This window comes from Antechinus flavipes, chromosome 2 (assembly GCF_016432865.1).
Source record: "Antechinus flavipes isolate AdamAnt ecotype Samford, QLD, Australia chromosome 2, AdamAnt_v2, whole genome shotgun sequence".
Classification (NCBI taxonomy): domain Eukaryota; kingdom Metazoa; phylum Chordata; class Mammalia; order Dasyuromorphia; family Dasyuridae; genus Antechinus; species Antechinus flavipes.
The window spans coordinates 557,840,885-557,857,513 of record NC_067399.1 but is presented as its reverse complement, the minus strand read 5'-3'; the positions used below and the strand labels follow the sequence as shown (position 1 = coordinate 557,857,513).

The 16,629-nt window shown below is 33.2% G+C and overlaps 1 long non-coding RNA gene across 1 annotated transcript; it reads right to left on the bottom strand.

Annotated features, from left to right (window-relative positions):
- Positions 1-9,464: 9,464 nt before the first annotated feature.
- On the bottom strand, positions 9,465-16,348 carry LOC127551356 (uncharacterized). The gene is made up of 2 exons (XR_007951064.1): positions 12,532-16,348; positions 9,465-11,459 (listed from the first exon to the last, which is right to left on the bottom strand). It is a non-coding gene; the product is annotated as an uncharacterized LOC127551356 (long non-coding RNA).
- Positions 16,349-16,629: the final 281 nt, after the last annotated feature.

Here is a 16,629-nt window from a genome sequence, read left to right as displayed (position 1 = left end):
CTTTCTCTCTCCAATTCCACCAAGTAAAGAAAAATAAATATTAGTGAAGAGTTAACATTTTGGGTCAGTGATACCCACTTCCTACTTTTTGTAGGAATACTGAGTATGCTCATGAAAGGTTTTTTTTTTTTTTCCCTGCCAAATAACTACTTTTAGGAAAGCAGGAGATATATGTATATGTGTGTGAATGTAGTTGTATGTGTATGTGTTTATACACCTAACTTTCCTGGGTGGAAGGTAGCCCTTTAGAAATCCAAATCTATACATATATTTAAAGTAGTTGCATTATGTGAGCCAACAGAAAATTGGCCCTAAGATGACTTATAAAGGGTTTTTGTAAGACATGAGCAGAACAGCATGGGCTCTGACTAGGCAAGGAATTCAGAGTTGTAATAGAAAACATTTATTTGGCTACGGCCAAACATCCTAACACATGTTAGCATTTGCTGCCAATATGCTTCCTAATTAAGAACAACATAAAATCATAGGAAATCCTGTATCCCCGTCTTCATGCATTTTTCTTGTATCTTTTGTGTCCTGGCTTTACTTCTCAAGCATAGCTACCTCAAGAGAAAGGTTAATTCAAAAGTAATGTTTTGCCAACCATTAACTATGTTGTCATTAACAAGATTAATGTACATTCCAGTATGCATCAGCAAGCTAATTTTTCCCCCTTAAACAACTGTTCCTATTAAAAGCTAATGAATACTACTGTATTTTTACAGAGCACCATTTCTTTTAGTAAGGTGTCATCTGCAAACTAGTTAAAGTTCCAGTATTACTTGGATTTGGTAGCAGGATAGTTTAAACAACAACAACAACACTTGTTCTGCCTTGAATTATATGGAGTTTGGTCTCATTTGTATATTTTATCACAATGAGCAGATTTCAAGACAAAGGACAGACTAGGATCTGTTTTTCGTCTAAGCCCCTCCTTCTATCCACTCTTACTTCATCTGAAACTGTTTAAAGAAAGACTAGTGAGTTTGTAAACCACTCCTTCTCATTACTTACAAACTTACATTAAGTATATAAGTAAAATTTTATTAAGTACTTCTAAACAATCATAGGGTACATGCTTTATGAGATATTCTTAGAGAACTCTGATTCACCAGATTGGAAAGGACCTAGATCCTATTTTGTCAAACTAATTACTTCCCCTCCCTACCATCAGGAAAGGAACTTAAAAAAAAAAAAAAAAAAAGCCAAAACTGGTTACATTATACACTGATACACACTGACTTTAACCTTAAGCTTATTTGATTCTTTTCCTCCTCCAAGCATTGGAATAGGTTCTGAAATGACATAAAGAAATAAAACCTACATCTAAAAGGTTATCTTTTCACTTTTTTTTCCACTGGGCTTTTAATGATTTTCAGAATTATTAAATTTTAAAAAATGAAATGCATATGCTCTCTCCACTGCCTCTTTCCTGTCATCCTGCTTTCTATTTCTTTTCCTTTTTTACCCCCTTTTTCAAATCTATTTATTGCTTGTTTTTCTTGGCTCTTTCTCACTTTCCATTTTTCATTATTAGTTCTTTATGATCTTCTGTTTCCTTTTTTTCTTTCTGTCATGGCTGCTATCCCAGTTGTTCTCTCTGGGGCCCCTAAGTTTCCCTTAGCTAATGAAACAAGAGCTGCCTACCTCCCTTGCTTTTGCCATCCAGCTGTTTCCTTTTTAAAATATAAACTCATCTTTATTCAGTGAAGTTCCTGGTCAAACTGTACTTCTTTCACAGAAGAATGCATTAGTGATATTGTGACAGTTTTTGTTGTTGTTTGTTTGTTTTTCAGGAAAATTTTTTAAAAGAACTGCTAGGAAGATATTTTGGACATAAATCCAAATTTTTGAAAATATTATCCAAAAATAGAAAAGGGCCATTGCTTTGCTTAGAATATCTTGGCACCTTGATATTGAAAGATTCTCCCTGACAGTTTGCCCTCCCCTTAACCAGACTTTTAAACCTCCCACCTTGAAAGCTTAACGTTTCCTGGCTGTTGTGAAAGTATAGTCTAACTAACACCACAAACCTGGATTTTATATGATTAGTTAGTGAAAACTTGCCAACTTTAGGTGCAGCTTGCCAAGTCAAGTCAATTTACTGTGATGCTTTGACTGTGCAAGTAGGCCTTAATCCCCCTTTAATCTCCAGTGTGCCCTTGACATCATGGAAATTACTTACAAAGCTAATGTCATCAGATGAGCCATATTAACTATTTCGGAGATAGTTCCCCTGAATATAATAATCTGTTTATCTTATAAACTCCAGATCCCAAAATATTTCACTGAAACTAATGAGTGGATATCATCTTACAAGGGAATGAGAAATCCTTTTTCTGTATTATAAGTCATAAAACTTCATGTGACTGGGAATTTATATTCTACCCAGGCATCAGTTCAGTGTATTTTATTTCAGGACTGATTGATTGGATAAAGAGATTTACATAGTAGTCATAGCGTCCGTGAGTTATTAGAAAGACAGTTTCTCTTTCATATCCTAGAAATTCTTCCTTCACTGAAAACATTTTATTGATATAACATACTAAGTAGATTATTTTTAACAGCCTATTTGGACCTATAAACTATCTTTCTGTCTATACCTCTCTGTGTACCTATCCATCTATGTATCTATCAATCTATCTTATAGATACTATTGGACATGATAGAAGAATCACATGAAACAGAATCATGATAGACACTGGAAAGACTCTTTAATTACACTACTAACAGCTCAGTATGTTTCAGAACAGTGAGATTCTTTCACTTGAGCTACATGTGACTCGTATAAAGGCAAATTTTGGCTCTTCAAAAACTCTAAATTCTGTATTAGGATATTTATAGGACTCTTCTGGTTAATAGTGATTGCAAATGTTGCTCCAGAGTCATATAAGTAAGAGAGCCACACATCTAGTAAGAGAGCACAAGTCTTGGAGTCAGAAGAACAGAATTCTGGGCTTGCTTTCACTATTGATTTGCCATGTGACTATAGCTTTAAACAGGTGTGCCTCAATTTTCTCATTTAAGTAGCATAACAATGCTACTTAATCTGCCAATAGAAGTGCTATGATGTTAAAATCAGGAAAACTAATAATCTCAATGATTAGAATAAAAGGTCACATTCATATCTTCAAATATTCAAATCTTTTAAAAATTATAATAAAGTAATGATTTTAGCCTGTAGAGAAAGGTGATGAAATGAAGTGAGGCAGATACAGTACAGAATATAGTATTTTAATTTGAGAGGAGGAAATTAAGAAGGTTCAAAGACTCATAATTTTTAATCCAGAAGATGCCTTAAAATTTATTGATTCCAATTTCCATGTGTTAGAGGTGAGGAAATTGTGTCTGTGAGAGATATAATGCTCTACTAAGGATCATATGGGGAGTTAGTAGGAGGAAAGATTAGGATACATGTTTTTTCATTCCTTCACCACTGTTATCTACAGGATTTCATATCTTCGTTGTCATGTCTTGACCAAATTGATGTTTTGCCAAGTTTCTTGGAAAGATGAGGAACCTCATATTTAAAAAAAAAAAAAAGATGTGTTTGTGTGTATGTGAAAGTTTATGTATATACATGCAACATGCATGCTTATATGTGTGTCTATATATTAACGTGAGTGTATATGTATACATGTGTGTGAATATATGTATGTGTGTATATGAACTTTTTCAGCTATCCTTGGAAAACTTTTATACATTATTGTCCAGTGAGAATTTTGTATAAACTGTAAAAAATAAAACAACTACAAACAAAAGAACAAAGCAAACCTCAATGAAATGGAAGGGCCCTTTATATCCCAAAGAGATACTAAAGAAGGGAAAGGGACCTGTATGTGCCAAACTGTTTCTGGCAGCCCTGTCTGTAGTGGCTAGAAGCTGGAAAATGAATGGATGCCCATCAATTGGAGAATGACTGGGTAAATTTTGATATATGAATGTAATGGAATATTATTGTTCTATAAGAAATGACCAGCAGGATGAATACAGAGAGGCTTGGAGAGACTTACATGAACTGATGCTAAATGAAATGAGCAGAACCAGGAGATCATTATATACCTCAACAACGATACTGTTTGAGGATGTATTCTGATGGAAGTGGATTTCTTCGACTAAGAGAAGATCTAATTTAGTTCCAATTGATCGATGATGCACAGAAGCAGCTATGCCCAAAGAAAGAACACTGGGAAATGAATGTAAACTGTTTGCATTTTTGTTTTTCTTCCTGGGTTATTTTTACCTTCTGAATCCAACTCTTCCTGTACAACAAGAGAACTGTTCAGTTCTGCACACATATATTGTATCTAGGATATACTGTGACATATTTAACATGTATAGGACTGTTTGCCAGCTGGGGGAGGGGGTGGAGGGAAGGAGGGGAAAAATCGGAACAGAAGTGAGTGCAAGGGATAATGTTGTAAAAAAAAAATTACCCAGGCATGGGTTCTGTCAATAAAAAGTTATAATTATTAAATTAAAAGAAAGATAATGGTTTTATGTATTGGTAAACCTGCCATCTGGGGGAGGAGGTGGGAAGAAGGAAGGGAAAAATTGGAACAAAGGGCTTTGCAATTGTCAATGCTGAAAAATTACCCATATATATATCTTGTAAATGAAAAGCTATAATAAAACATAAAAATAAAATAAAAAGAAATAGAAGGGCCCTTAAAGATCATCTCATCAAATTCCTTTATTTTACAGAATAGGAAAATAAGGCACAGAGCAGTAGTTTTATTCACCCAAATAAAGGTCTTATAAAGCCTTTTTAAAAAATCATAACCATGATTGACCTACTCTTACACTGAAATCAGCCCCATTTAAGTAAAATGTTCCCTCAAATATTATATCAAAACGAACAGAAGTAAATTATATCTCCTATTATAATAAAGATAGTGCTAGATGGCAATTTTCCATTTAAGTACTAAGCTTATTTGATGCAGGTTAAGTCTTTCCTACCTGTAGAGCCACCATTCAGCAAATATTTATAGAGTCCTTATGGTGTGCAAGATGCTATAGTCAAGGGCCATTTGCTCCATTATGAGATATAATCATCATATAAGAAAATCAAAGAAATCATTGATGATTATTTAATCATAAAATATATTTTTTACTTAGGTACCTTCTGAGGTATCACTATGACACTTGACACTATTGATAACTTTCTCCTTGGCCTTTCTTTCCTTCTTTGGCTTCGATGCTACTTCTCTCTTAGTTATTATCCTATTTGAGAGTACAGGATGATTTTTTTTTATATATACCCAGTACTAAGTATATGTCTTGTACATAGAAAACAATGTTTTATAGTCCACCACCAATGAGATGGATTGAATTGAACTGAACTGTTTGACTATTTCACATCCATTGCTTTATATTCTTTGTCTTTTAAATATGAGTTTCCTCTCAATTTTCAACTGCCTGTTAGACATGAATGTCATGATGACCCCTCAGATTCAGCATATCCAAAACCTGTCTCATTGCTTTATTCTATTAATGGTATCACTATATTCTACACTTGAAACATAAAAAAATCATCTTTAGCTCTTTCCAGTGCTTTAGTGATGACTGTTCTTTTCTCTAATTCAAAAGCTGCCAAATTCTGAGGGAGAATTTTATGTAAATACCTTTCACTTCATTTCCTTTCCTCATACTTTTACCTCCCCAAGACAAGCCCTTATGATCTCTGACCTGGATTATTGTCATATTCTCCTAACTGGCCCCCTTGCCACTTAGTCTCTCCCTTAATCAGACCATCTCCCACATAACTGCCAAAATAATCTTTGAGACATAGAATGGTATGGTGGAAAGAGAACCGATTTTGGTTTCAAGTTACCTGAATTTGACTTTGGGGTCCATTACTTACTAACTATGAGACCATGAACAAATCACTTAAACTTTCTGAGCTTCAGTTTGTTTGCCTATAAAATGAAAATGATTTATATTAGTCCTACCTATTGTGACTGAGTTGTCAGGTATAAGTTGGCTATGTGGCCCTTCATTCTTCCTGGTTCTGTGGTAAGTATTCTAAGTTTTAAAGCAATTTATAAAAGGTTCATTAGTACTATTGTTTGGTATTTTCTTTGTATCATGTTACTCCCCTGTTCAAAAACTTTTCATCCCTTCCTCTAGGGATAAAGAAAAAAAAAATAATTTTTAAATTCTATTATTTTAATAAGGCCTGTCACGATAGGTCCCCAACTACCTTTTCAACATTTTTTTACTCTACTTTCATTTCACTCTGTAATCCAGACAAACTGGATTCATCTCCATTCTCGTCCTGCCTGCTCTTACCTTCAAAGACTCAAATAAGCTCACTTCCATGCTTAGAATGTATTCCCTTCATTTCACCTGCTAAAATGTTCCCCCACCATGAAATCCTTCCTCATTACTCCAACTGACAATGATCTCTCTCTTCTCAGATTTTCTTATATCATTTTTTCTGTATCTTTCTTTTGCCTTTATCAAATTCTACTTTATCAGCATTTAGTTTATATATATTTCTGACACCCTCTGTTAGATTGTAAGCTCCTTGGAGGATAAGATGGTGTTATTTTTCATCTTGGTATTATCAGTGCTTAACATATGGTCTTTTTTTCTATATGAGGTACTTTATAAAAATCCATAGAGTTAAATGGAAAGGGCACATTTAATTAGGTAAGAATATTCAAATGTATTTTTCTTTTAAAAACCTCAGTACGTTAGATATTTTAATACTTACAAAATGATCAAATAAATATGAATTAAAATAATTTTAGCTTACCTACATTGAGTAGTCCATTAATAAATGTCGATTTTATATATGTGTGTGTATCTATATTTATTTCTGAAAGAAAGTTGCTGCTTTTTAAATTAAATTTACCCTACAAGTTTGAGGAAAAACTGAATTTCTCAGTGAAGTCTCTATGATTGTTTCTAAAAAGTACCAGGCTAAATCCTACTGACCAGGACATTAGTCATAAGCATCTTTAGGCTCTCTTTAAAAGTAGCAAATTTCAAAAAGATGAATTTTGTAATGTTTGCTTATAAACATGAGATCAAAAAGGAGAAATTCTTTCTCCAATAAATCTTTTAAGTTTACACAAACTCTTAGGACAAGAATTCAGTGTCTAGATTAAGTGTACACTCATATACCCTTTTGTCACTTAGTACTTTCCTTTTAGATCATCTGGATTCCCTCTTTTTATCTGTTCATTGAAAGGTGTGCTGATACCATGCAGGGATTTTGATCTAAATACTAGAAGATACTGCATTCAATAGGCTTTGGCTTTGTAACAAGAGATATAATTGGACTTCCAAAATGGAGTTGAATGGTCATTGATAAGTTTATATGTCGCAGTGGTGAGACTTTGGATTTTTTTATTTTTCTAGCTCTCTTTCCTTTCTCTTCTCTTCCCTTCTTTACTCTCTTCTTCTCTATTCTGTGTCCTCTTCTGTCTAGGTCTCTCCATTTCTTATCTGCTGACCTACCTCTCCTTTCCTTTCCCTTCCCATATTCAGAAGAATGATTATCATGACTCATTGAAATCACAAGGAATAAAGCAAAGAATAAAATTAGAGAAAAGACAGGAAACAGAAAGGCCTTAAATTTTGGTTTCAGTACATTTAAACTTGAATTAAATATAAATGAGCACAGATTCTGCCTACATTTTTAAAACATATTTTTTCATTTTAGAAATAGCATCATTCTATATTTCCAAGTGCATTTCAGATATTATCTAATTTACAATTATGGTATAGATCAATAAGGTATATATATTATATATATATAATCACTAAACTTATTGGTTAGGTGGGGAAACTGAGACACAGATACATGAATTATCACAGAATTATTCTGATTTTATGTAGATGATATCAGGATAAATAGTGAAAACTGAGAAATGTCAATCACCTAATTATTTTGTCTTCATCACATCAAACAACCCAATTTAAATGATTTTTTTTCCTCTCAACTAAAATGGAATTATGCAAAGAAACTACAGGCAGTAGAGGTTGGATAACACCTTGTCATTGATGAATATAATGTCTTTAAATGAGCTAAATTACTTCATTTTTGAATCCCTATTGAAACAGTCTTAAATCTTTCAAAGGAGAAAGAGTGAGAGCCTTCCACCAAAGACTATATAGGAATTGGCAGGACTATCTATGGACCTTTGAGAGGTTTTGCATATTGGCACTTAATCCTTATTGAATTACAAGTCCTGCAAAGAAATTTGAGTCCTGTACACGAGTTCTTCATTTATTTCTGAGCCAAGATAATTCTAGGATTACCACTTAGAAAATTGGGAGAATAGACTTTTGCACAGTTACCAGGCAGCCAGTATTGAAAATAACCATCTAAAGGTGTCCATGTATACTACATTTTTGTGTTTGTGTGGGTGACAGGGTTAGGGATAGGTATTGTGATTAAATCCCATTAGGAAGAACATTACATTTATTAAGTGAACCATAGAATGTTAACAAAAAACAGCCCTACTCCTCCTGTTTCACTATCACCACCCCCTTCCCCAAAGTGGCATGTCCCTTAAATACAGGAGATTCCTTGCTGAGAAATGCTTCTCAGAAGTAAAGCATAGAACACTGTGATCCTGAGCAGTTTTAAAGCCAGGACACTCAAGGAATGTCACTGGTCATTTTCAGCATGTCTACAACTTGTTTTTGTTCATAAACAACATGTTTTATTTCTTATGTGACCTTTATGATTGAGAGGTTATTCCTTTAATGCTAATGCAAACACAAACTCATTCATCCTTCAAGAATTTTAAAAGACTATTAATTTAATCCTAATTGTTGTTGAAATTAAAAAAATAATAATATTGCCTTTCCCCCCCAGGATGACCATGAGGTTTTAAAAAAGTGTCCCATAGTATTTGAATTTGTATCATATATTGTTGATGATTACAAATAGTTCTACTTTAGACATTAAAAGAATAAAGACATTACAGGAGACTAGATCATCACTGTACAAGCAGTGCCCTAAAATCTTTTCATCCTTAGTACAAATTGCATTAGTTTGTTTCTTATTGCATTGTAGGTCATTATAATTTCATGTCAAACTTAGCTGGAGAGTTTAGCTAGAGTCTTAAGTGTTCTACAGTGTTCTAACTATACTAGGCTTTGTGTTCTAGAGAGCAGAGTTTTGAAATACAGGTTATGAAATACTTCTAGAAAGTTTTAAGTATCAAATGAACTAATAGCAAAAATTTAATTTTGTTGTAATATTTCACATAAGACATGGCCGCTTGCTTGATTTTTGGGCTACTCATACTGTCATACTGACAGATCTGGGTTCCCCTAAAAGGGCTACCACTTTACTGCAAATTAGATTTTCTCAGGATCCCCAGGATAACTTTATTGGCAGAAGAGGGATTGGATTATCTCTTCTATTCACCGCTGTAGTTTATGACTCCTCACTGTTATGATCCCCATCCATATGAAATCAGTCACAATGATGACACAATTAATTCTTAGGCAGAAAGATTTATTTAATCATGAGGTAAAAGCAATAGTTAATTATGAATTCAATCAGTCAATATTAATCCAAATGTAATCATAACAAATATATCAAAGTTCACACATAAACTTTCTCATCATTTCACCTATTCATATAGGATTCATGGGTTGAATTGGAATTATAGAATTATAGAATTCTAGGAGAGAGGCACATGAATAAGGACAACCCATATATTCAAGGTAACTTACAACTCCAAACTTAACAGCTCAGAGCTCTTCAAGAACAAACTATACTCCATAAAACCATTTCTCCACCAAATGCTCATCCTTCTGTACATTAGCATTTCACTGCAGTGCAAATTTGCTTGTTTCCTACTCATAAAGTGGTAAAGAAGAAATAGGCTTTGGAAATTCACAATCACCCTTTAAGGTGCTGAGGAAATATTACTTTATTATAATGACAAAAAGTTCCCTTTGAACCAGTGAACTGCAAAGGTCTCAGACTCATCCTCTGGGTAAGACAGACTAGCCCAGCCAGGCTCTCAATTAGGTGGATTCTGTATCATTCTATCAACTATCTGCATCATCCTATCAGCTTGTTATAACAAGCAGAATTCACCATTAAACCTGTCTTTCCCCATTTGTTTTTCTTTCTCCCCTTGTTGGGGCAAAAGAGAACAACCAGACACTTCTGACAGATTTTGGCTCTCTCCAAAACTAATAAGTAATACAGAAAACCAGCAGAGTTTGGCTGTTCAAGAATCAGAAGACTTCCAGCCTTCTTTTCACCTGGTCCACAAAACAATTCTTTCCCCCGTTAGCAGCTTCCCTAATGTTAAGGTTTTTAAAGCCTTCTTATCAATTGACAATTCCTGCTATTGCCTTCTCATTCAGCCCCGACTTTCTTAACTGCCCCATTATTTTCTCTTTTCCTAGATTCTTCAACTTATCTGATGGCTCAAACCATCATCTCTAGGGCAAAACTGACATTTTTTCTTTGTGATTGTATTTTTGATTGTATGGATATATGATTTTATGAATGTATTTTTAATCCTTCTCCGCCAATCTCCAAACTATTATTTAATTCATGTCTTTGTTGGTTTCAGTGCTGAAAACATTATAAATAAATGACCTGAGTGGCCACAATGCCCTTTACCTCAATCATCTTCTTATTCTCAAAGAGGTCATTCAAAATCTCTGGTTGGCACTACAAGTTCTCTATTTGGTCTTCTTAGCCATTTGTGTTTCCTCACATTTTATCCCAAAACTATCTTAATTCTTGAATTTCATTTCTTTTAGATAAACAAAAGTTCTTTTTCTATCATATTCATATGCAAACTATTCATACATGAAAGGAACAACATTTTCCTCCCTTCAGAAGTTGATTTAATTATTTTTCTTTATGCAAAAGTTTATTTGTGATCCTAAAAGTTCGTTTATTTTGCCCCTTTCAGTAGCCAAATTACTCACTTGACAGGACACTAACCCAGATAAGAGGGGAAAAAATACACCTGCATGGCAAAATGAAAATAGAAAAGAAAAACAATAACTTTGAAGAGTTTAAATTTTAAAAAAAGAAAAATTAATAATTATCCAGTCTCTCGTAACTAAAAGAATCCCAGAAAACAAAACTATCCAAATAAATCTAAATGTTAAGCATGGTTCGACCATGCTTCTTTTAGGATGATATAGTTTTTGACATATTTTGAGAATTTGTGAATATTTTCTTGTTATTGGTTTCCTTGTAGAATTCCCAAATGATAGGTGCATTTATGAGGCTGTATTGAATATATCACTCAATGGAAAACTTGACACATTTTACCTAATGTTCAATCACTACCTATTTAAAGTTTACCCATATCAAACATATGTCTGTGTGTACATCTTGGATACACCATCTAGATTTATAGAATAGCAGCCTTAGTACCCTTTTCTTTTTATCTTTGGCAGACAACATTTCCATCCAGCTGTCATTCAACAAAGTGCTCTTGCATTTTAAAAGTTGCCTGAAAGAAAAAGAGAAATAATTTTTAGTACTTGACAGGAATGCAAGTTCTTTCTAATCTTCTCTCAATGTATGAAACTTGCTAAATTCTATACAAGAGTTAATATTACTAATCTTTGTCTACTTCCTAGTAAATCAAGGCAGCTCTGTGAATTTTATAAGGTAGGGTAAAAGACTCAAAATTTGTGATTCAGTAATCTCACTTTTTCCCAGGTTATTGGGGGAAGAGGTGACAGGGTGGAAACTTTTTTTTCCACTGGGAATGCATATAAGCTTATTTACTGAGTCAATTAACAAAAGATAACCTCCCATTGTGCAATCATCAATAAATCAATTGTGTTAATACTATCTTGGAATGTCTTCCACTATTTACTTTCATATTGTTTACTTTAGACAGTTGACAAAGCCAGCACCCTTGAGACAGCTTGATTAAAGGCAAATGGATTTTGTAGTATTGACTGTATAATACATGTGTACATATACATCTCTATATATACACATACATACACATATATATGTATAATATACATAATAGTTGCATTATATATACATTTTACAGAATATTTAAGTTTAGCTATAGTTTACCTACTTCTTAAATACTTCTTATTCCTTCTGTGTAAGGATTATGTTGAATGAATACATGGGAAGACAAACATTTGTGAACAGTGATAGAATGGTCACTTAATACACCACCTACTTTGTCATTTGAATAATCTATTCACATCGACCTCAACCTCCCACTCACAGCCACCCTCCACAATCTGGGGAATCAAATTAATCTTCAATTATGTAGAAGAATTTCAGGAACGAACTAAGCTCAAATTACTGTGTTGTTACTGCTATGAAGAGATTTACATTGCAATCAGCCAGAATTCTGTGTGTTTGTGTGATTTTTCAGCAACATCAGTGAAATCTGCTTCTCAGATTCCTGTTCCTGTGTGAACTTCAATTACATGAAAGTTTACCTTTGATTTGGAGGCAGACAATCTTCTTTAACTGTCAATTACCTGTTCTACAAAACTGAATTTAAACTATTGAAAAAGTAAAATTTTTTTAATCTGAGGACTTCTTACTTTCAATGAAGCCAGAGGCAGTCTAAGAATAGGTTTCCTTTGCATAGACCAACTTCTCAATTTCTGCCCAGAGGTAGATCCCAATGACACTGGATACACAGAAAATAAAAATAGAAAAAAGAGGCATGTTCTTAAAGGTTCTGACTTCAGGTTTGGCTGTAGACTTGGGCAAAGTTCACCCCTCCCTTTTCATGACAGGCTGCATATTTTTCAAGTTTCTACTTGCTTCTTAGAGAGTAAAAATGTGTCCTGTGAGTTCCAATTGCTTAAGCCAAACTGGGCTCATTTAAGATTAGATTTTTTGTTTTAAATATTGTTTTTTTTTTAATTGCAATCCAGAATAAATGCCTAAGAGACACAGTTTCCCACCCCCATACACATATACTCACTATAACTTTGAAGCAATCTTACCTTCAAGGTAGGAAATTAATTATTCCACTTATTCTCCTTTTGCTGCCTAAATCAGTAGCCTTGGAAGTAAATTGAATATTATGCTGCTTCAGAGCACATCTTCTTGTCAGGCGTTGAGTTTCATTCTTTTCTTGATAATGATTGGTGGCTTTAAAACTCACATGACTATTGGATTATAAATGGAAACTGTCATTGTTCTAAGGCTGTTCTAAGGCTTTTTTTTTCCTTTTTTGCTTTGACCTCATTGTGATATATGTCTTCTTTGGGGTGTTTTGAAAAGACTGAGAGAAATAGACAAGGACTTTTAAAGGGAAAACAGATCTCTAATTGGATGTCTCTTGCAGACCCTTCCATGACCCTTTACAGTCCTAATGGATTGGTTCTCATATGAGATCTTGGAACTTCCTATGTTGTTATTATGTTCTATACTTCTAAATTATTTCAACAATGGATTTTTTAAAAATCAATAATAATAGCATCAATATGCAAGAGAAGAAAGAGCTGCCAATTTTTATAAGCAAATGTCAGAAAATGATAAAAAAAACCTCCTTTAAAAATTTTAATTGCATAAGAGTGTATGCTTTGAGTTGATATCAAAAAACCACAGAACTTTCTCTCATATACTTCTGAAGTTAGAAATTCATAACATTGTTATGAGTAATCTTTGAATATATTGTATTGTGAATTTTCTTTTGGGCCAAACTGAAAAAAACAAATGGAATTACCCTCAATACAAAACTTTGAATAACACTCTATTACAAAATTGGACATATCTGAAAAATGACTAAACAACAAAATGATATGAAACCTAACATCCCTCCTGTTTTTTCAATATAATTAAGGAGCTTTGTCCTTTCAAACTCTTTTTCTATTGCCTCCATGATTTTATTCTATAAAGACTGACATGTCCATCATTTTTGTTTTTTCCTTCCTTTTGATATCATTTTATGTTGTACTTCTTTATCTTCCATTCTGTCATTTTTACATTACTTTTATATGTTTGTCCAAGTTATCATGGTGCATATATTTCTTCACTGATTGTAACTACTTCAACATATAGTTTAAATTGCTCTTTTTTATCTTTTATCTTTATGGATAATAAAGGTAGCATAGTAGAGAAAATAATGGATAAGAGTAAAGAGACATGGGATGAGGGTCCATCTTAACTTTTGATTGTTCCACTATAAAATAAATGGGTTGGAATGAATACTCTTTCAGGTCCTTCCCAGATTTAAAGTTATAGATAGCCTAAGAGAAAAATACAGCATTTAAAACTTAGAAAAAAATTGGGGGGAAACAAAAAACAGGAGAAAAAAAGAGAAAGATATATTATTAGTTAACTGGCATTTATTAAATACCTACTATGTGCTAAGGACCACAAAGCAAAACCAAAAACCAACAAATGCAAAAACCTGTGGAAACAAAGACCACAGGTATCAATGTTATAAACAAAAGACACAGGTTTGTACAAATTAAAGTCAGTCCAAATCCATTTCAAATTAGGGAATCCACTTTCTTCTCCAAAAATAGCAAGCAATCTTCTCTGGGCTTAAATTAGCAGTCATCCAAAATTATATCATACGCAAAGACAATCTTCCAATTTTTCTGCATCTGCTCATCATTACTTAGTAGGCAACTATAAACTACAATGAGAATGTTAAATTAATTTTAATGGTATCATGACTTGTACTGGACTTTTGAGATAAGGGCTAATGAGATCCCTCTATGCTTCACTTTTCCCCAGTTTTATCTCAGCTTGTAGAAGGAAAACAATTTTTTTAAAATCAGGAAAAAAGTCCATATAGCTGCGGTATATGAAATATATTAATATTATTTTAAGAGTAACAAATTGTGTATATTTCTGCTATTTGAACAATATTTTACATCTATAGATTACACCTATTGTACTTGAAAAAAATCACAGAAGTTTGTAGATGGAAGGGACCTTTAAGGCCTTTTATTCAATGTTCGATGACAGAATATGTCTTATAATAAATAGTGTTAAACTCAAGACAGTAGGCCACAAGCTTCCTCCAAAACTCCTGAGTGCATCAGGAACTAGATTAAAACATAACTGGGAAATGTTTAACAAAATAAATAAAACAATAATACAACAGAGGTGCTATTAATTTGTGGGTTTCTAAGTCAATATGCAGTCACAGTTGACTATCTGAATTTGACTTAAAACATTTCTGACATTTGGTTATTTAATTTCTGCTTGAATACTTTCATTGATGGAGAATATACTATCTTACAAATTAAAAATTCTTTCTCTAACTCTATAACTTCATAAAATTATTCTTCTTTGTACTGAACCAAAAGCTTATCTCCTTCAATTTCCATTGATTCTAAATCTATTTCTATATTAATATTTTCCCTTCCACATGATATTTCTTCAATTATTTGAGGACAACCATCTTATGGCCCCTAAGTCTTTTCTTCTTTAAACTTAACTATTCCTATGTACCTTAACAGTTCCACATATGGCATTGTTTCTAAATGCCTTTGATCCTAGTTGCTTTCCTCTGATCATGACCATTTGTTAATGTCTCTCTTATTGTGCAGTGCCTAGACCTAAGGACTACAAATCTCCCAAATGACCAGACCAACACAAAATACTTCCTCTATTTGAAAAGTATTTTTCTATAGAGTCTCTTAATGCATTATGAGAAGCAGTGTTGCCTTTTCATTAGAGAGCTGGCTTTAGAGCCAGGAAGATCTGAGTTCAGTTCTATCTGTGACACTGGCTCTGTTGCTCTTGTTAGACTACTTCATATCTCATTGCCCCAGGCAACTCTTGGAAACTTAGACTCAACAAGTCTTAAGGACCATAAATTGTAGACCATAAAATGAAGAGCTGCTTTGTCAAGAAACTTTCCAACTCCCTTTGTAATCAAATTTCAAAATCCTTCCAATTCATGTTTTAACCAATTTTTTTAGACAACTAAGGAAACAATATAATATTGTCTGCCCAAGTTTTCTGAAAAAGTCTTCAGTGGTAGAAGAATTTATTGAATCATATATGAGTTACATTAATTAAACATTGTAGCAAAAAAAAAATAACAAAAAAAAACCTCTCATTTTCTTTCTCCCCTTTTTGGGGGGTGGGAGGGTAAAAGGGTGTTTAAATTTCTGTCATTGTAGTTTATTATGGAAAGAGGCATAAAATGAAAGCCATGGAAAGATTCCCAAAGAGGCTCAGTTCAGTACAGTGTAAATTCCACAAGTAAGTTTACACTCCTGCCTTGTACAGTTATAGAAGGAAAAGGAATGTGTTTGGTCATAGTTTAAATTCCTGACCTTTTACCCTTGCCAGCATGTTGTCATGTATTTTTCATACTACAGTTCACAATTGTTTGCTAAACAATATGTTCTCCATTGTTAAAGGACATGAGATAATGATACATACATAAATAAAAATTCACTAGAATTTCTCCAATTTGGACTTTAGATTATCTTTATCTTTGAAGAGTTCTTTCACAGCAAGCAATGCTGTATGCCTAATCATGCTCAGTAATGATGATGATAGTGAAAATAATAACAGCAATATTAATAATGTTTCTTCAGACATCAAATTTCACTTATCAGAATTATCTAGTAGAATTAAAGTTCTTGAGGACAAGGACATTTTAGTTTTTTCTTGTCATTAGCACCTACTACATTACTTTTCCTAGTATTTAATAAATA